We start from the raw sequence: 27,305 nt of genomic DNA on the forward strand, positions 1-27,305 counted from the left end.
AATCCTTTGATCTGCCTCACATGTAAGATGTGAGGCAGATCAAAGATACTGAAGGAAGAGTATTATCGAGGGATGTGGACATAAGAAAAAGATGGAGAATATACTTTGAGGGACTTTTGAATGAGGAAAATGCAAGGACTCACAGAGAAGATGGGCAGCCTTCTGAGGGGATGGTGCAGAACATCAGTAGAGTGGAAGTGACGGAGGCCATGAAGACGATGAGGAATGGAAATCGGTGGGCCCCGACAGGATTCCAGTGGAGGCATGGAAGGCACTGGGAGAAGAGGGAATTGACCTGCTGTGGGACCTGTTCATGAAAGTTTGCCAACAGGAAAATATACCCGAGGAATGGAGGGAGAGTACTCTTGTCCCCATCTACAAGGGTAAAGGGGATGCACAAGACTGTAAAAATTACAGAGGAATAAAGTTGGTGTCCCACACAATGAAAATCCTAGAAAGGGTTCTTGATGGAAGATTGAGAAAGGAGGTGGAGATTGCAAAGGAACAATTTGGCTTCATGCCTGGTAGATCAACAACAGATGCTATCTTTGGGTTACGGCAGATGATGGAAAAGTTTCGAGAGAAACGACGGAAGCTACATCTGGCATTTATTGATCTGGAGAAAGCATACGATAGAGTGCCAAGGCAGGAAGTCTGGAGGTGTCTGAGGGAGAAGAATGTTCCGGAGAAATATGTCAGGTTGGTGAGGGAGATGTACAGAAATGTGAAGACAAGTGTTCGGACCTGTCTGGGACAGACAGAAAGTTTTCAAGTAACAGTTGGCTTGCATCAAGGGTCAGCATTAAGTCCGTTTCTGTTTAACATTGTGAGTGAGGTGGTGACGGAGGAGGTGAGAGAAGATGCGGCTCGGACAATGTTGTATGCAGATGACATCTTGCTGTGTGCAGAATCAAGAGAAGAAGCGTAACTAAACTGGAAAGATGGAGAAAAGTACTGGAAGAGAGGTATGAGACTGAGCAGAAGTAAGACAGAGTATATGTGTTGCTCAGTGGGCGGCAGCCAGGAGACAGATCTGGAGCTGGAAGGAAATGTCATCAGGAAGGTGAGGGACTTTAGATACTTGGGTTCAACAGTGGAAGAAGATGGAGGAGCTGAGAATGAAGTGGGATGCAGGATACAAGCGGGTTGGAGGAACTGGAGGGAGATGGTTGGAGTGTTATGCGATAAGAGGGTGCCGATCAATCTGAAAGACAAAATGTATAGGATAGTAGTGAGGCTAGCTATGACGTATGCTATAGAAACTTTGGCCCTGAGGAAAAATAACATCAGCAGGATGGAAGTAGCAGAGATGAGAATGCTTAGGTGGATGTGCGGTGTGACCAGAAAGGATCGTCTGAGAAATGACTATGTGAGGGGAACAGTGAAAGTTACGAACTTAGGAGCGAAGATACAGGAGACCAGGTTAAGATGGTTTGGTCATGTGATGAGGAGAGAGGACGAATATGTGGGAAGAAGGGTCATGCAGATGGATGTGCAAGGAAGCAGGAAGCGTGGGCGGCCAAAGAAGAGATGGAGGGAGCTGGTAGAAGAGGACTTGAGGATGAAGAACTTGGATGTGGTGACAGCCCAAGACAGGAGAATGTGGAGGAGACTCATTACAAATAGTGACCCCACTTAAGTGGGAGAAGCTGCAGAAGAAGAAGAAGAAGATTGTATTGTTGAAAGTAAACACACAGAGCCACCTAGTAGATGAAAAGTTTATTCCACTCGTCGCGTTAAACAAACAAAAGTGTTTTGTTTATATATAGAAAGGGAGGTGCGAGAAAATAAAAAATCTTATCTCTATTAACTTTTGGAGATATTAACATAAAACCATCCTAGAATTCCTAAACATGAATGTTTATTTGCCTCTTCGGTATACGGATTTTCTCTCTTAGATTTGCCTTCTATCCACAATATATTTGTATCCCCCAACATTTGTTTTGCTTTCTTCTTTTTCTTTTTCTATCTTTCTTCTTTTCCCTTTTTCGTTATTTTTATTTGTTTGCAGATTCGTTTCAACAAACCAACAAAAGATAGCAAATTGAAATGAATACCGATTACTCTATGTAGATAATATTGATTCATTTTTAATCTTATTTTTTAAGCGTAATTAACATATCAAATTTAAAAATTCATAAAAAAATACTTTTGAATTTAATGATATTTAAAGAAGACACAAAAGGTGCTAGGAAAAGGACATAAAACAAAAGCGAATTTGGAATTATGAAAACTTTCTTTACATTAATTAAAACAAACAATAAAGAAGTCCTCTGGTGCCTTTTCATTTCCCAAAGGGATCAGGCAACTCGCTTATAATCCTAACGTTTTTGGAAGCCGTTTTTTTATCCCAGACCATCGCTGTAGTTGAGTGCCTCTCCGCGTCGTGCTAATCGAAAGATGATGTTCTTAATCCTAATTAGCATTTATTTGTTGCGGAGTTAAAAACCATAAAAAAAGCCAAAGATTGATTGAATCTGAAATAGACTGTAAAAAAAAAAAGCTAGAAAAAAGATACTGTAATCAGTGACTAGAATCGAACCTATTCTACAAATCTATCCAATTGAAATTACCACTACAATAATATTGATTTTATTTAGTAAAATCAGATAACTTGTAAGACCGACATACATACTTTCAATGCTAAAAAAATGTAGTAATTTGATCACTTCACAATATATAATACAATCATCTCAGACTATTCATAATTAAACAGTAATGTGGCATTCTTTGTTTTAAACTGCAATTGTGCTGATATTATTAATGGCCTGGCTGTCAACATTAAGTTTACACTAGCTAGATAACAAACCATAAAAGTGCATGATGGGAAAAATTAGCATTTTCCCCACCATGCACTTTTCTTTATTTCTAGTGGTAGATATGCAAATAAAACTTGTAGTTCATTACACTACCGCTATAAACAGACTAACCTGATCTAGTTTGAAGCTGTCATTAGCCCTAAATTCTCCCAAATTACAGCGCTTTGCACTGATGAAAAATAAAGAGAAATCTTATAATTCTCTAGGATAATAACATACACACCTGCTACTTTAAGTAGTCATTCAATCTTTTTCTTATGAATTCTAGATCAATACAATCTCAATTGCAGTTTTATTTTCCGTCCTTAAAAAAAATACATTTATTATTATACTTGCAACATATTCTTCTTAATGCATAGATCACAGATAAAGGGAAAGTCAACAAATCAAAATTTTTATTTTTTCCCATAAATATTGTCTTTAAAAATCCGTTATCCATTGTCTGTTTTTACTTGATCATTCCTCTTTTTAACGATTTTCTGGAATGACTGAATGTTTTTTTCATTCCATCTGATAGCTTTGTTAGTTCTATGTATATACAGTAATGAAACCTGCTTCCAAAAACATTTACTTTCAAACAATCTCCCCTTTTTGATTTTTCCAATATTTTTAATTAACCTTCAACAACTGTAATGACTTAGGCGAACGTATATTACATTTTTTTATACCTGGATTGCAATTGATTTCTATAGTATTTAAAGTTTTCCTAAGCCCATTCTACTTTTATTTTTCCATTTAGCTTAATTTCAAATCTTTTATGTCCTGATGAAAAGAGAATACCCAATTAACATAATGTATATATTTTTTCATTTGCTAAAAATTCCTATTTACCAACTACAGTTAAATTATAAAACAATCAACAATTGTTCACCTAGATCAGATTTATAGCACAATCACAAGTGCAAACAATACACGAAGGAATTTATTTGCATTAACTTGAAAATCTGTTAAAAGCGGAATATCGAGTTATACCTTCAATAAATACAAGATGGCCTGTTGCTAAACATTCCAGATGTCTGCCTTCAATACTCTGTTGTGAACACAGATAGAACTAAAGTGGAAATACAGGGGAACGTTCGCCAAGAGTGACAGCTGATAGTTGGCATTAAATCAAAAGATAAAACTTGAAGAGACAGTTGACAGATACAGGATAGAAAAATGAATTATGTGTATTTTCGTTCGTTTACTTTCTAAAAATGCTAGGTTCTGTCTCTACAATTGTACTCCAGAATAAACATCGCATCAAACATCTGTGTGGCATCTATTCTAAAGCCAGAAGCAAACCAAACCCATCGCAGAAAAAAAAAAAAAGGAGAGATAAAAGTCAGATATTAAACTATTGACCCATTGTTCTCACCTCATTCTTTTTCTAGAATAATAAAAATAAACATCAACAACAAAACTCGTATTATCTGGAGACTAACCAGTTAATTAGTAACTATCAGTATGGTTCCGACACAGTCGCTTTCATAGGACATTTTCCTTATCAACATCACTATCCATCGACAGATAAAAGCCATGGAAAGATTTGAAGAAACGCATATGGTCGCTCTAGACATTGCTAAGGCATTTGATTGTGTCTGGCACAAAGATCTACTTACCAAACTGCCATCTAGTGGTGCTTAAGTCCATCTTTTTGTAATTGGATTTCCACAAGGTTTTGGATTTCCTCAGGCTTCCCCCTTGAGTACTCCAGAGCTTTGTAACCTCGTTCATGATCTTCCTCCGGTACATCTATTTATTTATTCGTATGGAGTTTCCTCCTTTTTTCTCCCCCGACCCTATTGGGGCGAGTTGAGCCCCCTCATTGGGGGGGGGGTTAAGTATTTATGGCTGTAGATCCCTGTGTGTTCACGGGGCCGGTTTGCCTACTTGCGGGATGAAAAACGCCACATAAACTGACGGGAAAAACCCTACTGCCAGCGCTCAAGACCGGCTAACTTGGCTATGACTGAGGAAGATCCTCAAATTCCTCACGTCTTCGACGGGAATCAAACCTGGGACACTCCTTCCTCAGTCATATGGTTGCGAAGCGCACAGCACTAGGCTAACTGCGCTGACTCCAGTACATCAATAACCTCTCACTAACTTCAAATCTTATCCATGGCTTTGTTGATGACAATGCCATCTATTTCTTCATTCAATCTTTCTCAGTTCTTTGAACAGTCTTTCCCATGAAAAATAGCCAGAAAACTGGAATTATTTGCTAGAAATACTGGGCCTTCCTCTAGGTCTCTTCCAATAAGACATCTATCCAGTCCCTAGGTCGCATCTCCAGAAGGTCCAGTGACATCTATCAGTTAAGAGATGAACTTTCATACTTATGCAAGAATCGTGTTATTCTGAAAATGCTTTCTAAAATACTAGCGCGATTAATGAAGTGGTTTTCGACTGGATAGATAGTTGATAGAATTATTCAAATTGTTCAAAATTTTACAGTAAACCTTTGTATTTGAAATGAATTAGGAAGAACTTTATATTCAAAATGCAGAAGCTTCTCTTTAATTTAAAGAAAGAAAGACAAAATGAAATATATATGAAAAAATACCGAAGTTTTTCCAATTTTTATTTCGAAGTTTTCAATTTTATCTCAGAAGTCCGCCGATAAATAAAATATTTACATTAGACTGTATAACTAAATATAAATAAAAATTTATTACCTTACTTGGGTATAATAAAGTCTGGGAGTTAATTTATCTTGTCTGTTACATGCACGCAACAGCCAAGAAGTTCATGTCGTACTTTCAAATGTTTATGACATAATCTTTATACATATAATAATTTATCGCCTCCCAGGAGTAAGATTCACCTATCACGTTGAGCACTATTACGTTGTGGTTTGTGATGTTCATCCAAGTTCGGACAACAATGGTAACCCATAGCAACCGTCTAAAAAAAAAAAAAAAGTACAGTGTTTTTCTGTTGATAGAAGTAGACCAATTTTGCAAAAATTTTAGTTTTGGCTGTAGACTAAATCAAATAAAAATTATGTAGCGGTGACTCGCCGTTTTTTTATTTTTACGCTACTTATAAAACGGAAATTGCTCTACTTGCATAATACTATCATATGATTGATGTGCTTGCACCGGATGTAGTAGAACTCACCTGAGTTTTTCCTTCAGCTTTGATACGTGAAGAAAGATATTAAGTTTTTTTTTTTACTTTTCTTTTTTTAAAGCAGGGAAATTCTAATTTTAAACTTTGGGCTTCAAAACATATTCATAATATAAAAGAATTTTTCCCTCCTTAAGCTACGCTTGGATTAGTAAACTCTTAGACACTTGTTGTACACATGAGAACTTTCTCAGACGTAATTACTCTTTACACACACACACACACACACACACACACACACACACACACACACACACATATATATATATATATTCATTTTTCTAAATTAACATATATATATATATATATATATATATATTATATATATATATATTATATATATATATTATATATATATATATATATATATATATATATTGTGATTATTCATTTTTACGCGGTAGAAAATATTATAAATTATTTTAAATGACTGATACCGAGAGATAAAGAGATGACATGGTTTATTTAAAAAGATACTACTAGTTTCGTTGAATGGATCAACTTCTTCAGGAATCACAATCAAAGAAATATACAAAAAATAACAGAGACTTAAAACTTGCATTAACAGTGCTAGTCCAAAAAAAACAGTAGTACATTTTGAAAATAGTAATGCGAGCTTGAGTTCCAAATAAAAGTTGACTACGTGCTGTCACGAGTGCGCCAGTATTGAACAGAGGCCAAGTGTGCGTCAGAAAGATTGAAACTTAGGGAGTTATTGATATGGGAAGAATCTAAGGCAATTTCTCTGGATTCGACAATCTTTCTTTCGAGTTCATCATAGCACACATGGATGTTAGAAGTTTGTGTCCAGTCCACAATGTGTTGGCGCCTTCATCTGAGTTAACGGAGAAAAGAACGTGGCTAGAGAGAACGCTGGCTCTAGTCCTGTTGTAGGAAATATCTCTACGGTGTTCTTCCAAACGTAGAAGGATGGATTTAGCAGCTTGGCCGTAGTATAGCTTTCCACGATCACATAAGATCTTGTAGACTCCTGGAAACTGAGTTGGAAGATGTTTCTCTTTAGGTTTACTAAGTATGGAGCGAAGTTTTGGGAGCGTAGTGAAGCAAGTTCTGAAGTTAGATTTCTTGAGAATTTTAGCTAGTTTTGGTGAACGAGAGCTGATGTAAGGCAAAGAAATAAAGGCTCTCTGGGGAAAGAGGGATCTTCAGAAGCAGTTGAGTGACGGAGAGAAAGAAATGTTTCAATCTTATTAGGAGAGATTATTGATAAACGTTTTTTTAAGAAAAAGGAGTTCATTTTCAATTTCTGTTTCTTCTGTTAGTAAAGATTTGATCCGATGTGCTAAGGTAGAAATAATACCAAATTTTTGCGGAGTGTAGTGATGGGAAGAAGCATGAAGGTATCTGTCAGTATGATTAGGTTTTCTAAAAATTGAAACCCCACCAACTTGCCGAAGACGGTTGGTGGGAAGAATTATTAATAACAACTTTTTTTCAAAAAGGTAGAATCAAAATGAGAAGTTTGGCAGTCTTGCATATATTTAAGAGAATCAAATTTTCTGATTAGGTTAATTCTTCCCAACAACTGTCTTCGATAGAAGAAAGTATACTTGCTAAAGGTCTTCATTTTGTCACTGCTCCTACCTCCATACCTAAAGAACAACTCTTAACGAAGATAGAAAAAGCGGCCTCTTTATTACCAATCAAAGAAGCTAACCTCCTTCATATGGAAGCCATTTTCACCATAAATCATGCTAGACCTCCTCTAGACAATATCTTATACTCTAAAAGAGCAGCTATTAAGTCTTTAAAAAATCATAATGACATCGTGATTCTACCTGCTGACAAAGGGAATGCGACTATCATCTTAGACAGGTCTGATTACCATTATAAAATTTTGGAACTTTTAAACAGTGATACTTGCTCTGAACTTAACAGTGATCCTACAATTAAATTATACAACAGAACTAATAATTTATTAAAATCCACCTTGGAGTTACCAAGAAACATCGGTCTTTCACTTAGATCACTTCATCCCTTAATCCCTCGATTATATGGTCTCCCTAAGATACACAAGGCAAACGTCCCGTTCAGACCAATAGTTGAAGGGATACATTCACCTACCTACCTACAATCTTTCTAAGTACCTCGCAACTTTTTTAAGAAATCTTTCTGGAATTTCCTCTTCTCATATTAAAAACTCTGCCGACTTTGTATCAAAAATCAGGGACATCAAACTTAAAAAAACAGATTTAATGGCTAGTTTCGATATTGTCTCTCTCTTCACAAATGTTCCTGCTCAAGAAGTCCTCAATCGTCTTAAGAACAAATTATCCAAAAAAATCTTTGCTTTACTCTCCCATTGCATAAAGTCAGATACTTCAAATATGACAATAAGATCTACTTACAAAACTAAGGTCTAGCCATGGGAAGCCCACTCTCTCCGATTCTCGCAGATATATTTCTTAACGATTTTGAAGAAAAAGCTATTAACTCCTTCCCCCTTAAACCAAAATTTTGGTATCGTTATATAGACGATATATTCCTCATCTGGGAAGACGGTGTCAACAACCTGAATTTATTTTTGGACCACCTAAACAAGTTTCATGAAAAAATCTCTTTTACCTTCGAACTGGAATTCGATGACTGCCTCCCCATTCTAGATCTTAAGCTTACCAGATGTTCTGAAAGTATTAAAATCTTAATTTTTAGAAAACCTACTCATACTAACAGATACCTTCATGCTTCTTCCCATAACTACCCTCTGCAAAAATTTGGTATTATTTCTACCTTAGCACACCGTGCCAAATCTTTACTAACAGAAGAAAACAGAAATTGAAAATGAACTCCTTTTTCTTAAAAAGACTTTTATCAATAATGGTTTCTCTCCTAATAAGATTGAAACATTTCTTTCTCTCCGTCACTCAACTGCTTCTGAAGATCCCTCTTCCCCCAGAGAGCCTTTATTTCTTTGCCTTACATCAGCTCTCTTTCACCAAAACTAGCTAAAATTCTCAAGAAATGTAACTTCAGAACTTGCTTCACTACTGTCCCAAAACTTCGCTCCATACTTAGTAAACCTAAAGAGAAACATCTTCCAATTCAGTTTCCAGGAGTCTACAAGATCTTATGTGATTGTGGAAACCATACTACGGCCAAACTGCTAAATCCATCCTTCTACGTTTGGAAGAACACCGTAGAGATATTTCCTACAACAGGTCTAGTGCCAGCGCTCTCTCTAGCCACGTTCTTTTCTCCGTTAACTCAGATGAAGGCCGCCAACACATTGTGGACTGGACACAAACTTCTAACATCCATGTGTGCTATGATGAACTTGAAAGAAAGATTGTCGAATCCAGAGAAATTGCCTTAGATTCTTCCCATATCAATAACTCCCTAAGTTTCAATCTTTCTGACGCACACATTGCCTCTGTTCAATACTGGCGCACTCGTGACAGCACGTAGTCAACTTTTATTTGGAACTCAAGCTCGCATTACTGTATATATATTACATTACTGTATATATATATATATATATATATTTATAAAAATAAATTTAACTGACTAGAACTCGAGAAAGTATAACAAAAACCTTTAATACATCACAACTAGTTTCATCGGTGATCCGACTTCTTCAGGTGAGAAATAAAAACATAAGACATAAAATAACACGGTAAAAAATGAACTTTCTTATGTTTTTATTTCTCACCTGAAGAAGTCGGATCACCGATGAAACTAGTTGTGATGTATTAAAGGTTTTTGTTATACTTTCTCGAGTTCTAGTCAGTTAAATTTATTTTTATAAATGTATACATCCCGAGTAAATCCTAATTTCAACAATATATAATATATATATATATATATATATATATATATATATATATATATTATGTATTCAAGATACCAAGTAATTTTATATAAACTTCCACAGACTTACACTACGTGCAGGCGCACACTTGACTTACTTGTCTGTTTGCTTACTTGGGAAATAGGATTAAAGACCAAGTTTATATAAAATTACTTGGTATCTTGAATGCATAATACATAATATACCCAAGTTAAAAAACTTTCTACATATATATATATATATATATATATGGTAAAAAAAATTCATCGACAGGTGTAATAAATGCCGATGATGGTGTATGGTTTATCTTGTGACTGCCAAGCGTTTATTATTTTTTTATTTTTTATTTTTTTAATTGATGACTTTTTATTTGTTTATTTGTATTTTATTATTTTATATTATTTCAAAAATCAGCCTTTAATAAAATCTGTTAATGGCAAATTCTGACTTCGACGTCGGCCCCGATTCTAATTAGAATTGGAGTTTTTTTTTTTTTTAAATTGATAAATGATAATTTTAGTCAATTCCTTTTACACTTCAAAAAATAAGATTTTCCTCTTCATTCTTTCTGTTTCTCCTCCTTTAATTTTACCCCTTGTATATGTTTTCTGAGAATGGTCTTTTTAACCACCTGTTAATGCAAATCCTCCCCCCCCCCTTTCTTAAGCAATCGTTCTTATTAACAAAGTAAAATTTGCACCATTTTCCTCTCAACAAGAGATTTCAAATTATGGGCGTTCTTCATCTACACATACATACCGTAGCGTGTAAGGCCGGATATGACGTCATATCCCAAAGGTGACATATGTCTGTGTGTGTCACCTTGACAGCTAGTTAACCAGCGTTTGGTATACGCCTGCGTTCAGATGGAAGTCGAACTTCATTTGACACTACAGATGGTGGCGCACATCACCCCCCCAATCTGTGTAAATGTAAATGATCTCGATGAAGTGATTTTTTGGGGTATTTGGAACATCTGAGATCGACCTCAATAAATACTCGAAGTTGAAAAGGAATACTCCTAATGTAATAACCACATCTCTCTCTCTCTCTCTCTCTCTCTCTCTCTCTCTCTCTTTTTTTTTTTGCTTAGGAATCTACATCTCCCGTCAGTCTTCTGTTACTCTATCGCTAATAATGTTTTCCATATTCCCCATTCAATTTTATAAATTGATATTTCTATGAATTTAAGTTTCACTTTTTCATAGAAATATCAATAAATAAACTTAATGAGTGGATGGCAAGTAATTATAGGAGACTTCAACTATGGTGACATGGACTGGAAAAAAAAAAGAAGGTCACAGGGGCAGAAGGAAATAGAATTTATGCAGCTACTAAAGGAATAATTACCTGAGATAGCATGTGATGGAGAGTACCAGGAGAACGAGAGCGATGGATTTTGTGATCGTATCACAGAATTTGTCTCCAAGTTGGCCGATCATGGGGTTGTGACTTAGGAGGTAGCTAACCGTGAAAAATTTTCAGTTAAGAAGAAGAATATATGAAATTAATGAGCTAGTAATTAAGACAAACTTAAAGTCTGCTTGGAACAGTGCGATGACATAAGAAGTGCGATGGGTGGATGTTAGTAGTGCGTGGAAAATGGTCAAAGGATGCTGTTTGAAGATTGCACTGCATACCAAGAGTCAGCAGAATAAATCAAGTGGGAATTAAATGGATTTAAATTCTCTCTACAAAAGAAAAGTTTGTAGAGAGAATTTAAAGAGAACGGTGATAAGCAAGCTCATGAGCAGTACAAAACACACGCTAGAAGGGTGAGCAGGATGGTAACCAAAGTAAAATCAGAATACGAGTAGAAATTAGCTCTGCAAGCCAAAGGAATCACACTATTTTTTTTTTCGTTATGTGACAAATAAAAGGAAGAATGACTGCGGTAGAATAATTTTGATGAGTGTTGATGGCAGGTAAGTGATAGAAACAAACGAAATAGCTAATTATTGAGTGATTAGTGTGCAAAAGTATACATTCAAAGTGGAAATACTGTAGTATAATAACAGGTGTTACGAGGGCTGATGTCGTGGATGAACTAGAAATGCAGAGAATATTACAGAATCTTAATGTGAATACAGTTAATAGATTTACATAGGTTATTTAGGAATAGTACGGACGTGGACTATATTGTTAAATCTTAACTATGATAGGGTTTCCAAGAAAGTACAACGCCCGAAAAATAGTTTCGTTACATAAAGGAGACCGCAAAAAAGATAGAAAATTAAAAAAAGGTAGGTAGTACTTCAATAATTTCGTTACTTTAAAGTAACTAGACGATGATACCGTTGCTGGACTTTGCAAAAGCCTTTGACAGGATATCGCATAAAAGTCTGTTACGCAAACTGGAACAATGGGTTTGAATATGAAACTAGTGACGTCGGTAAGAGGATGGGTGTGGATAGACATCACAGAGCATTTTATGGAGGAGCACAGTCCAGGAGAAGGCGCGTGACTAGCGATGTGCGACAGTCATCTCTACCTGGAGCACTGTTAATTTAACTTGTATATTAATGACATAGGAAATCATTTGAGAATAAAGTTTACTGATGATGTAAAATTGAGTAGAGCAATAAGAATCATGTATAGATTTCTCAAAATGATTTAAATGGCGACAGTATGGGCAAGAAGAATGGCTATTAGTTTAATATGCAAAATGTAATATTATGAATCAGGATAGGGATTTAAGGGTGATGACTGCAAAAGTAGGTAAAATATCTTATAGAATTGACTGATTGTTGAAGAACACACTGACAAGACTTGGTCACTTGGATTTCTTGGGGATATAGAGGAGGCAGAGAATTCAGAGGCGAGTGACCAAGAGCACTTTCGCTGATATAAAAGATGAAAATAATCTTTTAAATAGACACTCTCCTCAAGCTTTCTTCTCAGTATTGATGTAATCTTTAACTAATCATTCTTTTTTAGCATAAAAGAATTTTCCAAGTTCCTGATGACGCCATAGATCATAATACTTTCACTTCTGTTTGTGGCAGGATGAATGACACATTCCGGCGTAAGCTTCTATTCTGTAAAATACCAAAAGTGTTTCAAAAATCTGTAATAATCGCATTAAAAATATATGAAATATGCTGTTGATTGGAACAATAAAAATGAGTTCTTCATAACTTTAATACTTACCTAGAAATGGTTTTTATCTGAACAGATGACGGTAGCCCAATGTACTGACACCAATAGTGTAACAACAGTTTTGCCTAATCGCTTTTTGACATTATTTAATATCTTGACTATATTCGAGCGACTTTCTCATATTGTAGATGAGGATACTCACTAGTGGGTAAATCTGAAGGTTTATTATTATTGGTGACGTGAAAGTACTTTACTAATAGTTTTAAAATAGGCTTAAAATACATAATTAGAAATGTCATCAGGATTTATTCAGCAATGAATGTATTTTGGTTCTCGACTTTTAACAGCCACTCTCTCTCTCTCTCTTCTTTGCCTTCTTTTCTCACTCTGCCTATTCCAACGCGAGCTAAACCTCTCAACCAGTAGCCAACTAGTTCCGAGTCCATCGTCAATGGAGGCAGCGATTTTCCGTCCAGATATTTTGTTAAACTTTCCAGGCAGTTTTTAACTTTTCTTTCTTTCTTTTTTTTTTTCGGGGGTGTGGGGGGGGGGGGAGAAGTAGAGGAACAGTGCAGGACGTATCTGTAATAGCCCAGAAAGTAACGTTCCATCTTATTCGTGATCTGAGCTGCAGTCCGTATTATGCATGGGAAAAACCGAACATCGTCCATAAAGTCAGGAATAAGATTTGTGTTTAATGAGAAGGATCCGGAAATTGGCCTTTAAAACACTCTCTCGTTCTGGTCACACAAACAGCCATTTAGAGTCGACGCCAAAACCAACCTACAAAACTGGAACCACCGACGAATTTTTTAAAAGTCAGACCAGTAATGTTATCTATTTCTCATGGCTTTGCAAGCCATAATCGTACCGGCCAACCACTCAAAGATTCTTTTCCTCTGATTGGAAAAGCTTGTGGCCGCGTCTAAAGATATTCCCTGCATCTTAGAAAACATACACTTCTACAGGGAACACAATGTGGTCATGCTACTTTCTTTTTAAGTTCTACGGACATCGTTTTTATGCCAAAGTTTATGAATAATATTAAAGTCATACTGAACTTAATTATAGTTTTTTTTTGTGAAATATTTCGCTTAAAAGATATTTAAGAAAAAATTTTTTTAAACATATAAAAAGGTATAATTAAAAATATTTCTTGTTTATGTGTACAGTTACAGTAATTCTTATAAGCTTGTTAATTACAAATGAGCAATTATTTTCATACTTGTAAACATTAAAAATATCCGAAAGGTTTTCCGTTTTTTATATATATTTATTTAAAACTCTATTAAAATATATAAACGTTTTCATATATATTGCATATTATTTATAACCATGCTAATATGATACAAACAATATTGGCTTATCGCCAAAAAATAGAAATGTTCCAACCTCTGCCGCTTTACATTCAAATTGTGTTTGATAACCACGTGATAATGAAGTGGTAATGTTGCATAGTAGTACAGAGGTAGAGAAAAAAAAAATCTTTGGGAAAATTAAGGAAAATATACTAAGATAAACATTAAATATGAACTCTCTTTTTTCATTTTTTTTTAAATTAAAAGAAGCTATATCATAAAAATGAAATCCGTATGTGGTATTTTTTATAAGGATGTAATTTAAAATAAAATTAATATTAAATTAATTACCAAACCGAGTAAATAGTAAATCTCTTAAATCTAGTAAAGAGGTTTAAAAAAAGTAACCCCCAGTAAAAAAAAAAAAAAAAAATTTGAAAAGGCTAATATTTGGCGACAATATTCACCATAGTAATTATTATCCCTTGATTTAAATGCCTTCTTAATTTGGCCACCAGGCGGCGCCACGTGTAACGCAAATGATTTTGTTAGTGTAGCTTAATGCAATTATAACATTTCCTTAGAGAATTATTCACCTATGTTTTTCTGCTATCTGAATACAGTAATTAAATTTTTTTATGATTATCATATATAATAGAACTACTACACATATTTAAGTTTTAAGAAAATTTTAATTGCATAAATCCTTCTGTAATCACTTTAATAAATAAAATGTAAATTAAAAACACAAAAAATAAATAATATAAAACATAAAAAATAAAAAATGAAATAAATAAATTAGAAAAATCATACATGAATAAATAATATAAAACCAAAATAAAAAAAATTTAAAATATATAAATGAGAAAAATCATAAATAAATAATTAAAATTAAAAAGCATGAAAAATAAATATTAAAACTTTAAAAATTAATAAAATTTAAAACCTACGTAAATAATATATCAAAAAACAATAATAAACAAATATAAAAATTAATATTTAAGAATTCATTTTAAAATTACATCTCGTTTTTTAACTTAATTATTTTATTTCATTTTTATTTATTTTTTTTTGACCCTTCCTTTGTCGAACAGTCACATTAAAAAAAGATTTATATAACTATACGATATTTTCCTGTTTAATATTTCTAGATGAATTTATTTCTATTTTTTAACATCGAAAAAAATTCCCCCCTCCCCCATTAAGTTTATCATTATTTTTAGCAATTTTATTTTATATAAATTATTTTCATAGGCCATTTTTTAATCGGAAAAACTCAAATGTTTTTCTGAGAAAATGTTTGACTTAATAGTTTCGCAACATCCTTAGGTAAACGCCGATTAATTGAAAACATATAAGATTTTGATATAAATATAAATTATTCATTATATAAAAATGTAATTTATTCACTCATTCTTCTCCATCAGTACAATTTGCAACATTAAAAATTTCCGAAATATAAATTAGTTATAAAAATCTATAACCGTATTTCCGTAACAATAAAATCAAAGCGTGTGCAATCGTATGGCTAACTATCCACGTGCCAGTTACATTCTGTGTATACATATGTTCAAAAGTCAGTACCCTCTAGTAACTCTATTTGTGCATACAGCAGCTGTGAGAAGATCAGAGTTTTGATCTTTAGTCTGTCTATTCATAAGCTCTTAAATTATTCTGTTAAGGTGGATAAGTAAATTTTTAACCACGCGTTAATTTTAAACGTAGTTGACTATGTTTAAAACCATCGCGATCAGGATAAGGTTAGTCTAAGAATTACAAAATATAGACAAACTGTTTCTTTTTTTACTTATTTATTTTTACAATTTTAGTTGTATTATAAATATATAATCAATTATGAACAGGAAATTTAGATACATTTTTTAAATTATAGAGCTTTAATCTATAGATTTCTGTAATAACAAATAATGTCAGATAGCAGACGAAACTGAATACGTACTAGGAATTGCGGGAAATGATTTAGTTTTATTTTACTTAATACTATTGGCACCTGATGTTAGCAGCAGTCTTGAATAATTGTTTGGTGTCAAAAGCTACAGGGATGTTCGTCTGTGTTTAATTGAAGATGAGTTTAATGACGTGGGCAAAGCGATTAGAATTCTTAACGTATGAGTAGCTAGCATTAGCAGACATACAACCGGAGGCACTGAAAGGCGATAAATCTTCAAAGCAAACGATAATCTAACTTTCAACGTCACTACTGGATATGTAGAACACATTTAAAGTACGGTGAAAATATTAATTCCCTTAATAACATTCTAATGTTAAATTTGTTTGTGTATGAATATAGTTCGATTTTAAATTAAAGCTTGATTTCAAATTTAAAAAAAAAAAGTGAACTAAATATATATTAGTTAATTTTTAATTTGAATTCTTTATTATTTTTTTCTTTTTCGATGAGTTTTGAACATTTTATAAAAACTAGTAATTGCTGCTTATTATTCTGAAATTTCCATTTTAGAACAATTATACCGTTTTATTTGAAATAAAAAAAAATATTAAAAAATGTATTCTTAAACTTGATTTTTAATTTTAAGGTGTTGTTGTTTCGAAAAGCTGTCATTAAAAAAAAAAAGAAAAAAAAGGCAGATTAAACATTCGTGATATATCAACATCATATGAAATTTGCTCTAAAACTCTACATTGCACTAATTAAAATACAAATTCTAGAAGAGAATCGCATTTACGATCTATATTTCTACGGAGGCAACCCGTGATAAAACATGGAACACGCCTCGCTTGCTGTTATAATACTATCGTAACACGTTTGGTCTTTCTTAACACAAATTCTACGATAGTTTATTTGTGTTGTTAGAAAAATACATATATTTATTTATCTTCTTTAACTTTATTATACTTTTAAAGTGATCAGATGAATGCATGGATTACAGAATTTTATTATTTATATTGATTTAATATTAAAGAAAGTTTCAAGTTTTTTTTAATGATTATGAACTTTTAATTTTTATTTAGAAATATAAGAAATTAAATGAATTAAAGTTCTTAAAATTATGAAAAATATTTTGCCATATAGTTTTTTAATCGGATATGAGTGTTTTATGTATCGAATTGCTAAATTAAAATTGCTTAAAATATAGCAGGGAAGATATTTCATGTCTTCTGCCTGAATTTTATTATTTTCGAAAAAAACAACAACAACTTATTATTGGAAAAATGTGCTATTTTGTTTGTTTGTTATGGCGACAGTAATGCGTATATTAAAATTTGGTTTCGATAAATAATTTATATTCTAAGTTAACACTTAACTTTCTACCACAACAAACGACTAAACATTTCAACCGATTTAATTCATAAAGAACACTATTTTGATAACAATTAGGAAACTATGATACTTTAATGTTAAACTTTTTTTTTTTTTTTTGAATCTCCGATCTGTCTGACTGAATTCTTCAAATTCAGTCAGACAGATCAATACATGCAGGGGCTTGCGATATAGTTGTGTAAATAACTTGCTGTTTACTGATATTTTTCGAAGGTACAGTTGGAAGGATAGGTGTCGGGATCGAGGTAATCTGTGGTGATAAGGCCGGGAAGCAAACATGAACTGTGCTCGGAAAAACAACCCTTAATCTTGTACCATTATGATCGAGTAAAATCCTTTCAAAAAGAAAACGAAATGAACAGTATCTCTGGGCGTCGTATCTAAGCGCGGATTTTTTCTTCAATATGAGTTTATTTTGGGCACATTCCTACAAGATGAAAATCGCATTCAGGAGAACAATGCTCAACAGCATTTTCTTTCTTTGAGGCACAGATGTTTTTCTATTTTCATTTGAAAAAAAAAAAAAAAACACAAACTTTAAATCAAACTAATGCTTAAAAATGAAACTAAATTTAATTTCATTTTAAATTGTAATCATGTGTAATAATATAATTAAATAATAACTTGGATTGGATTCGATAAAGTGCACCCTGAACGAGACTATATTGTCAATCTGGTATGAGATCCTAATAATATAAATTAATTTATATTTATATAACTAAAATAATTTATTTAATGAATAAATAAATACACATTTATTTATTCATTAAATAAATGTGTATTCATTAAATAAATATTTAAATAAATCTCATTTATTTAAATATTTTTTTTCATTTCATAAATCATAAATAAATAAAGCGACTTTGTAATACAAATTCACCGAGGTGGCGCAATTTTGCATATTTATTGAGGGAACAAGCAGACGAAAGTTGTAACGAAACAAATGAATAAAAATCTCATGGCTTAGGGTTTTATAAATTTTCAACGTGAATCGTCAATATTTATTTCTAGTATTTCTAAATAATAATAAAAAAATGATGAATAAATAAACAAATACACATTTATTTATTTACTTATTTCTCATTTATTTAAATATTTATGTCATTTCATTTATTTCCTATGTATTCATTTATTTATTTCATAAATCATAAATAAATAAAGCGACTTTGTAATACAAATTCATAGAGGTGGCGCAATAGTACATATTTATTAAAAGCAAGCGGGAACAAGCAGACGAAAGTTGTAACCAAACAAAAGAGAACGAATCTCATGGCTTCAGCTTTTATAAATTTTCAACGTGAATTGTCCATATTTATTTCTAGATTTCTTATCAAGGAATCTTTTTTATTCGATGTTTCGTAAGTGGTTTTAATTTTAGTCAAAGTTTTAGCTAGGTATTGACTTCCTCGTATAGATACCGCGATTTACAAAGTAATTCTTTTTCACATCATTAATTTAAAACTTATTTTGCAATATTCGTATGTTTATTATATTTACAAGCATGTTATCAGCTGTAATAGTGAATTTAATAATAATGGGGTATTTTACACACACACTGTATATAATACTATTATATTTTTATTTTATGTTATATATATTTTATCTTTTATCTATGTGTTTTTATTTATATACTGTATCTTATTTTATATGGCACCTTATTATGTGTGTGTGTGCGTGTGTGTGTGTGATTTTTTTAGACAGAACATTACTAATGTGTTAAATGCTGTTAACGTAGTTTAATGAAACGTGACTGGAAGTTTTTATCTTTTTTGTTGTTTGTTGAACTTGCTACTTATGTATATACTGTATATATATAAAAAAAAAAAAAAAATTGTGAAACTTCCGGATACAGTGTTCACTGTTTAATTAAATAACATAGAGATCCAAAACTACCTAAGAGTAGCTTCCATTCTTCCACCATGACACTTTTTTTTCTTTTTTCAAACTCTCCACGAAAGAAAAAACAGTTGAAGGCATCATAGCGGTATAAAACCTGGCAGTTTATACTTGACAAGATCTCTGGAATGGTGGCAAAAGTATTGGAAAAGTTGGTTAAAGACAGAATTCAGGAATGGATGGATGAGAATGTGATATTTCATAGAGAGCACAATGGTTTTGTTAAAGGTCGGTCTTACCTTAGTAATTTATTAATTTTTTATAAGTGGCAGCGGAGTTGGACAAGAGAAGTGGCCACACAGTGATTCTGCTGGAATTTGCTAAGGCGATTAATAGGATACTCCACGGAATACTCTTACGCAAATTGGAATAGATGGGGATGTATATTAAATTGGAGATTTGGATACGAGAGTGGCTGCTGGAGAGATACCAAAAAGTAGTGTATGGAGAAGCAGAGTTCAGGATGAAGCAGGTGGCCAGTGGTGTGCCGCAAGGCTCTGTGCTTGGACGATTATTGTTTATTTTGTACATAAATGATATAGAAAATGACTTGAAGGGAGATTTTCAGTTGTTTGCTGATGATGCAAAGTTGGGGAGAGTAATAATAAATCAAGCTGATTGAGAGTTTGTTGCAGAAGTTGGTTGATAGGCGGAGAATATGATATAAACATTTAAGTTACTAAAAGGGTTTTATAGGATTGATGCAGGGGAAATATTTCAGCATTTGGCTGGCAGAAGAAGAACAAGAAGTCATCCCTGGAAATTAAGTAAAAGTGTGGTAAACAAGTATGTTAGGACTAATTTTTTTTTGGCTGGAGTGTGGTGAATGAGTGGAATGCGTTGCCTGACTCGGTTGTGAGTGCTTTCTGTCAATGAGTTCAAGAATTCAATCAGTTCGTTCAATCAGTTCAAGATAGATATTGTGGGGCTTTTGCGATGAGTCTTCTGACTGCATGGAAATGCTCGCATAACAATAATAATAATAATAATAATAGTAATAATAATAATAATAATAATAATAATAATTATTATTATTATTATTATTATTATTATTATTTATTATTATCATCATCATCATTATTGTTACTAAAATACAAGATTTGTGCAAATGTTTGCAACTCGAGGGGAAAGCCTAGACTCGCTGTATTAAGTCACGAGAGAACAACTTCGAAGGAAGACAATATGGAATGATAATTAAATGCAATTATATTTATGAAGAAAAATGTTTGGATTTTTTTTCACATCTCGTATGTGGTATAAGAGAGAGAGAGAGATGAGCGATGAGTAACTGATCTACGAGAGGTCAGTAATATGAGACGCGTGTGTGTGCGTGCGCAAAATTAGAAAACTTTTTAACTAGTTCACATACGCTATCTAGAGAGAAGTTTAACAAAATCGTTTTATCTCAAAAATCTCATTAAGTTTGCATTTTTTTTTCCTTTTCTGTAATTCGATGTAGTTCATTGTAAAGTTTCTTTCAGATTTTTCCAACTGGCATTTTCTTTATTTGTGCACTTGTCCGTGTGCGTAATGTCCTTAAATGTGATCCAGTGGAATAACCACAGGCAAGTGGGTTTGGGCGTAACGAACAAATGGACCACTCACGGCTTCCATTTTGTACACTTTACAGTTGTCTCCAAAGTGTCCTCAAGGTCGCTTTCTGTCACCTAGCAACGCCTTTTGTCTGTGCGATCTTAAACCGCTTCATCTCTGTACTACGTGCTGAGATAAGATCTTCAGAGACCAACCGATTAAAAGCAAATTCTGTTTTTACTGTGCCGGTCTAGACAAGTTAGTTCGGTACATGAAGACCACAGTATGTTGTACCTCAGCTGTGGAACAGATCACGCACGCACGCACACACACACACACACACACACACACACACACACACACACACACTGGTAACCAAGGCATCCTTGACGCAAGTTGGTTGCCAAGCTCGCGCGGAGAGAGCGAACCGCCTCCAGCAGCGTTAGCGGATGGCTGATGACGTCAGCACTCATGTGTGTGTGGCGTTGGTGATGATTGACACCGATACTCTCGTCCCCAGACCCATATTCGAATGTGTCCGTTTCGGAACGCAGCTGACAGACTAAAGCAGTGAAGTTAATACGTTTCGATAGTTCCCTCTGCGTGTGGTTAAAACACTTGACTTTAGTACTGTGAGGAACTACTTTTTTGGGGGGGATAACCTTGCGCGCAAAAAAGAGTGAGCCGACTGTCCACACACACACATCACCGGTGCTACTTCCAATATTTTGGGTTCCGTGTTTGTTGTGGTCTCACCAAAAATAGCTCTCCGCCACGCCAAGGTAGGTTCTGTTTCCTATATATAAACTTGTCCGTAAAAATAGAAACACCGCCGAACGCAAACGATTGCTTCGTTCTTATCACAAACCCCGCGAGCTACGGTCAGATCTATTTCCTGTAACTGAGACTTTCAACCGTCGCCAGCGTTTGCTATGTTACTTCGGCAGCTGCTTAAGAAGCAGAAGACAGCTTTCTTCCTAACATCTTTAGCGCGTGTTTGTACTTGTTCAAGAGTGTGGTCCAGTTGAATGAGCGAGAGAGGGAAGGGGTTTGACTTCCTACGAATGATGGCCTGCGGTGTTAATAACGTGATAATTTATCCCAAGGGTTAAGATAATCGACCGAATGTTGATATTTGAAATGTTCTGTGGTATTTGATTATTTAGTTCGCTGAGAATCCTTGTATGGCCTTTTCAAATTCAAATACTGTGGGATTTTTTAGTCTTTTTCCCCTTGAGGATCCATTTTTTTAAACAAACAAGTAATAAAATTGTTGATATTATTTTTCATTGAGCCAATTAGCCTATGCGATAATGTTATCGCATAGTTAATAACAGATAAATCAAATATGGAGATAAAATGACTCATTATGATTTTAATTTCAGTAGCTGTGGTAGGGACTATTCTACAATCCGCACATCTGATAGAAATGGGGGGGGGGGGCGAAATGATAGATTTTTCGCGAACAAAAAAAAAGAAAAACACTTTACAAAGTTTCACTTTTTGAAGGCTTGTTTCTGAGAAGTTTCCAGTTCAAATAATAATAATTTTATTTCTTTTTCTGTATCATTTAGGATTGTATTGAATTATGTAACATATACTTGAATTACATGCATTAGAAAATTACCTCTTCGTATAAATCCTGAATTGGAAGAGAGATGGAATTCAACAGCAATGTCCTTGAATTACCCTTCGGACATACTGCTGAGCTACATATGTATTCAGAAATTCTTTCAAGACAGATTATTTACTGATCTGTAGATATCGATGACTATCAGCATACGTTGCGTATCAAAAATACCCTTTAAAACTATCTTTTCTATCCAGGATGTTATAAAGTTAATCCAAGTATTAATAATATACACCGGATGTTATAAAAACATCTTTTGTATCTTATCTACTTTGCAAAAAATAATATTTTGAATACCTTAACTTATAATATATGGAAGATGTAGCCGTTAGTGAAAATGGATGATAATTTCCCCATAACTTTCATTAATATATACTGGGATGTATATGTGTTGCTAGGATGAAGACACTGCCTGTTGAAAAGTGAACTCAGACATCTCATAGATCGCATATAGTAAGAGTTAAGTTATCTCATACTTTAACCTGCATGCTCTCTCTGTGTGGTCATTGGACTGTTCAGTAATCAAATACAGATACAGAGATCGAAGGCCACTTAAGCATACTTGTCAAAACAACGTTTTTTATATCCCCCCCCCCCTAATAGCTGTAGTACGAGGTATTGGAAAAACTATGCATATCTGGTTGACGAGTAAAGAGATGTATCATTTATTACATTGTGAGAAAGATTTGATCGCCAATACTTTGGCGATCAGATTATACTGGACGTCAGGATAAACGATAAAAATATTGGACTTCAAGATGAAGAAGATGAAAAAAAAATGCATATAGGGATCAACAGGGAAAAAAAAATCCTTGCTAAATTGTTGGTGAAATGAAAATTTGTTGGTTTCTAGTCTCAACAAAATCTCATCGTTGAGTTCTTTGGCAATTCAACAGGTCGTAATGGAAACACCTACAAACTTATCTCTACCCGACAACTATCCAACTTCTTCAAGGTCGCAAGAAGATATAAAACAAGTCAATGGGGAGTTATTTAAATAATCCTTCATTGAAAAGCACTACGTCATAAAGACGCAACCGAACAGAAGCCATTGCACGATGCAGCCAACATGCGATTAAATCTGACTCCCACAGTTCTGACTTTCCATCGCTATCTCTTGTCTTGTTCTTCGATCTGCCTTATTAATAGTTCCCTGCGCTCCTGAGAATGACAGTTATTAACGGAGGCTTCTCATTTTTTTTTTTTTTCTTTCTACACGAGCAAAATCATCGACTGAACTGATGAACCTCTCTTTTGCTATTCGCGCATCAGCGACACTTTTATTTTTCGAGTACCATTCCAGTTATCTTGTTTTCCATTGACATTCTTTCCATGTCATCGCTATTTCGTGATAATATCCAAATACATGCAGTTGTAGTAGTCTTCGAGAATAAAATCAAAGATTTACTATTTTTGCACTGAATGTTTATGATTTATATTTCTGACATAATTCTAATATTCAGTGAATTCAATATTATATTATGAATGCTATTAGAATCACGAAACGAAAATTAGAACCAGTGGTGTAAGAGAATAGTATGATATAGATAAACAAGCAAAAGTTATCGGACATGCTTTTACTTGTCGATTGCTTTTTGAATGATATCAAGTTCAAAGATAAAAAATATTTGTGTATTAGCGTCAACATGTAAACCAGCTTTCTTTAAATATATTTATCGAAATTTCAAAAAAAAAAAAAATCGATTAAATTATGCGGGGAAAAGTAACAGCACTTAATTTAAATATATCTCGGCTTTATTATCTTTTTAAATTTCACAACACTCGTAGTTTTTGTTTATTTTAGTTTTTAGCGTATCTTACTTCATCTTCTCCTTATTAACGTATGAAGCCAAGTAATTTGGCCTCATAGAAACCTAGTTAATGCTACGATAAGAGTTAATCATATCAACATACTATGTTATGACAGTCATATTCGCTGGCCGGTTTGTCTTAAGGAATGAGAAACCGGAATTTCCGGGAAATAAACTCTGCCACCTGTCATCTTGTATGAGACCGGCTAGCTCACCTTTACTTGATAAATTCCTATATAAAGTTTTCCTGAGTATTAGACGGGATTCGAACCGAGATATTTTCGGCACAAGAATATCCTCGTTAACAACCGAGCTATGGATCGTTGGTATTGACATTCTTCTTCTTATTATTATTACTAAAGTTTTATTAATGTTTGCATTTCCTAGTAATAACCTCTATGACGCTGCATAGACAGAAGAAAGTTTTCATTGGTTCGATTCTAGTCGACGAAGAACACTTTTTTAGCTTTTCTGCCGATTCTGCACTCCATCTGTTCAGCAGGTGAGCAAGTTTTTTACCCCTTCCCTTTAGAAACTTGGAATTTTAATCTCTCAACTCAACACAATCGACTATAGAACTTCGAATACATACAACTAACTATTAGTTAGGATTAGGAACATCGCTTATTTACAACGCGTAGGAATGTCTCTATCGGCGAAATTCAGAAAAAAAAAAGAAAAGAAAATGAAAAGGCATTAGAGGATTTAAAACTATTATTTACTATTTGTTATTATTTCTAAGACTATTTTCTCACCTCCCACCAATTTTCATTCCTTCCGGTAACTCTATATGGTACTTCTTGTACAATTGCTGATGACAATGTATTTTCAACTCCAGCTGTTCCAACAATGATTTGCACTTTTTTTTGAAACAAATTCAGTTACAATTACATTTTAAACATATCGTAGGTTTATTTTAATATGCAACGCTTCCCGCAGGTTGTTTTGTTCGTGACAGTATCCGAATGTTTGCTCTGAATAAGTTTTTTTTTTTTTTTTTTTGAGGTGGGAAAATATTTTTTTTTTTTGCTTAAGAAGCAGTTTCATTAAAATAATATTCTATGCATAATTCTTTGTATTATTTATTTAACTTCCTACAACAATCAAGACCTCGTATTTGCCTTCAATGTCATTTTTAATTTTAAACCTATTATTGTAATGGAAATGCATTCTTAGTTTCCCTCACTAATATTAACATATTTCTTCTGACACTAATCACATATAGTGTCGAGTGATAGACATAAAAATAAGCCTAGGAAAAAACCTATGATTACCACTGAGAACTCATCAAAGTCATACAGACTATAAAGATTCTTCCATCTAATTGTCTTCGCATTTATTCTAGCGATACAAAAATGGTTTTTAGGCTAAGTAGCAGTAAACCCATTCTAGTTTCACGACGTGCATTTGGTATATAATAGCTTTGAGGCACAACTAAAATGATGCCCAAAAGTCTTATTACTGACCTTGGCCAAGGTTTATAGTCATGTTTTTCTATCAAGACATAAAAACCAACTCTTTCTTTTCTATTGCCTCCGTCCTCCTTGTCATTCATAATCGGAAGTGTTTACTGGAGTAGGTTGCCTCGGGGGCAACATTAAGCTATCTACCCATAGAGTAGTGTTTTCTGTGCCGATATGAGGACGATGGGTTTGTTTGTTGAATACTTCCTGGTGCGAATAGAACAAGCCGATCCATTTCACCTACAAACGCCACACAACTTTATGACAAATATAGAATATTATGAGTGGAACATGGTAGAATTAATTCAAATAATCTAATAAAATATATCCTCAAATATGCATTTTTTTCACCTATCAGAAAACCACGTTATTGCTGTTTTTGTTTGAAGATATTACTACTGTAAAGTTCGAAGAAATAGTTTTTTTTTTTGATAAACTTATTTGGATTGTGTAAATTTCCAGTTATATGATAGAGAAATTCAGAAAAGCAAGAATAAAGATAACCATTAAATATTTAATATATAGAAAACGGCAAAATTTCCTCTGCCCAATAGTCACATAGGACGTTTTTTTTTTAGATGTTCGCTAGTAGCAAGATATTTTTTAAAAAAATCTTTAATTATTAGAAATAATTAAATATAATTATAGACTATATAGGACACAATGGAATATATAGAATAATATAAGATTAAATATAAATGTACTTATATGTCTGTGAAAAAAAATATTAGTTTGTCTTTTACGAAATTGTAAAGTATGTACACGTGTATTTATATTTTTCTTGGTAAACTTGGATACAATCTCTTGAACAGCTTTCAATCCCTAATCTTATAAACAATTCGCAGAATTAAGTAGCAATTTTTCAACTCATATATCATTTTTTTTTTCAACAAGGAATTCTTTGGACCTCAACGATTAGAATCATTTTAGTCGAAAAACAAAAAGTGTTTCTGACAACCAGAGCGTGAAAACTTGGAATGAATGTTTTATAAGAGTACCTTTCTTATATCATCAACGTCACTCTATAGAACAATACGAGACAGAAAGCACATGGCTAGTTAGGTAAATTCTTAAGAATCAAGAGAATATCGTTAGTATTTGTAATTCTTAAACAAACAGATTTTTTTAAGCCAATAATCAACTTATTCTTGGAAAATCTACAGGAAACACATCACGTGTTTTTCCTTGACACCAATCAGTACACTTCTGCTATTCCCCATTAACCTTGAGGGGAGGAGGACATCATTGTAAGCCTACGTTACCTCCCCAATTGTGGGAGGAACAGTTCCAAGGTCGTGAACCCTTGACACAAGGAAAGAAGGAGTTGGTCGTAATGACATTTACGATAAGGTCAGTGTCGAAGACTTCGGGGAGAACACGGCATTAACAAGACGTTGTCAAGGAAACTATTTAGTTTGATGCTTTCTCTCAATTTATGAATTTGTCGAATTGAAAATTAAGTAGGCTAGTGGCGCCATCTGGCGGGTTGAAGACAATATTTTCATAACATCCTCGTTTTGTTATTCACAGCCT

The 27,305-nt window shown here is 33.5% G+C and overlaps 1 protein-coding gene and 1 long non-coding RNA gene across 3 annotated transcripts in view; one reads left to right on the plus strand and one right to left on the minus strand.

Moving 5' to 3' along the window:
- Positions 1 to 11,676: 11,676 nt before the first annotated feature.
- Positions 11,677 to 27,305, minus strand: part of LOC150100420 (uncharacterized) — a 121,854-nt gene continuing 106,225 nt past the window's right edge. Inside the window, exon 3 of the long non-coding RNA XR_016549257.1 lies at positions 11,677 to 12,779. This is a non-coding gene — a long non-coding RNA (uncharacterized LOC150100420). The remainder of the gene's footprint in view (positions 12,780 to 27,305) is intronic.
- The window catches only part of LOC150100421 (myocyte-specific enhancer factor 2-like), a 287,084-nt gene continuing 281,376 nt past the window's right edge, over positions 21,598 to 27,305 (plus strand). Inside the window, exon 1 of one of the 2 annotated variants that reach the window (XM_090402909.1) lies at positions 21,598 to 21,650. The gene's annotated coding sequence lies outside the window, so the exon portion shown is untranslated. The remainder of the gene's footprint in view (positions 21,651 to 27,305) is intronic. The other variant, XM_090402910.1, reaches the window with a different exon arrangement.

Source organism: Typopeltis vanoorti, chromosome 13 (assembly GCF_054136105.1).
Source record: "Typopeltis vanoorti isolate ZY-2024b chromosome 13, IOZ_Tvanoo_1.0, whole genome shotgun sequence".
NCBI lineage: Eukaryota > Metazoa > Arthropoda > Arachnida > Uropygi > Thelyphonidae > Typopeltis > Typopeltis vanoorti.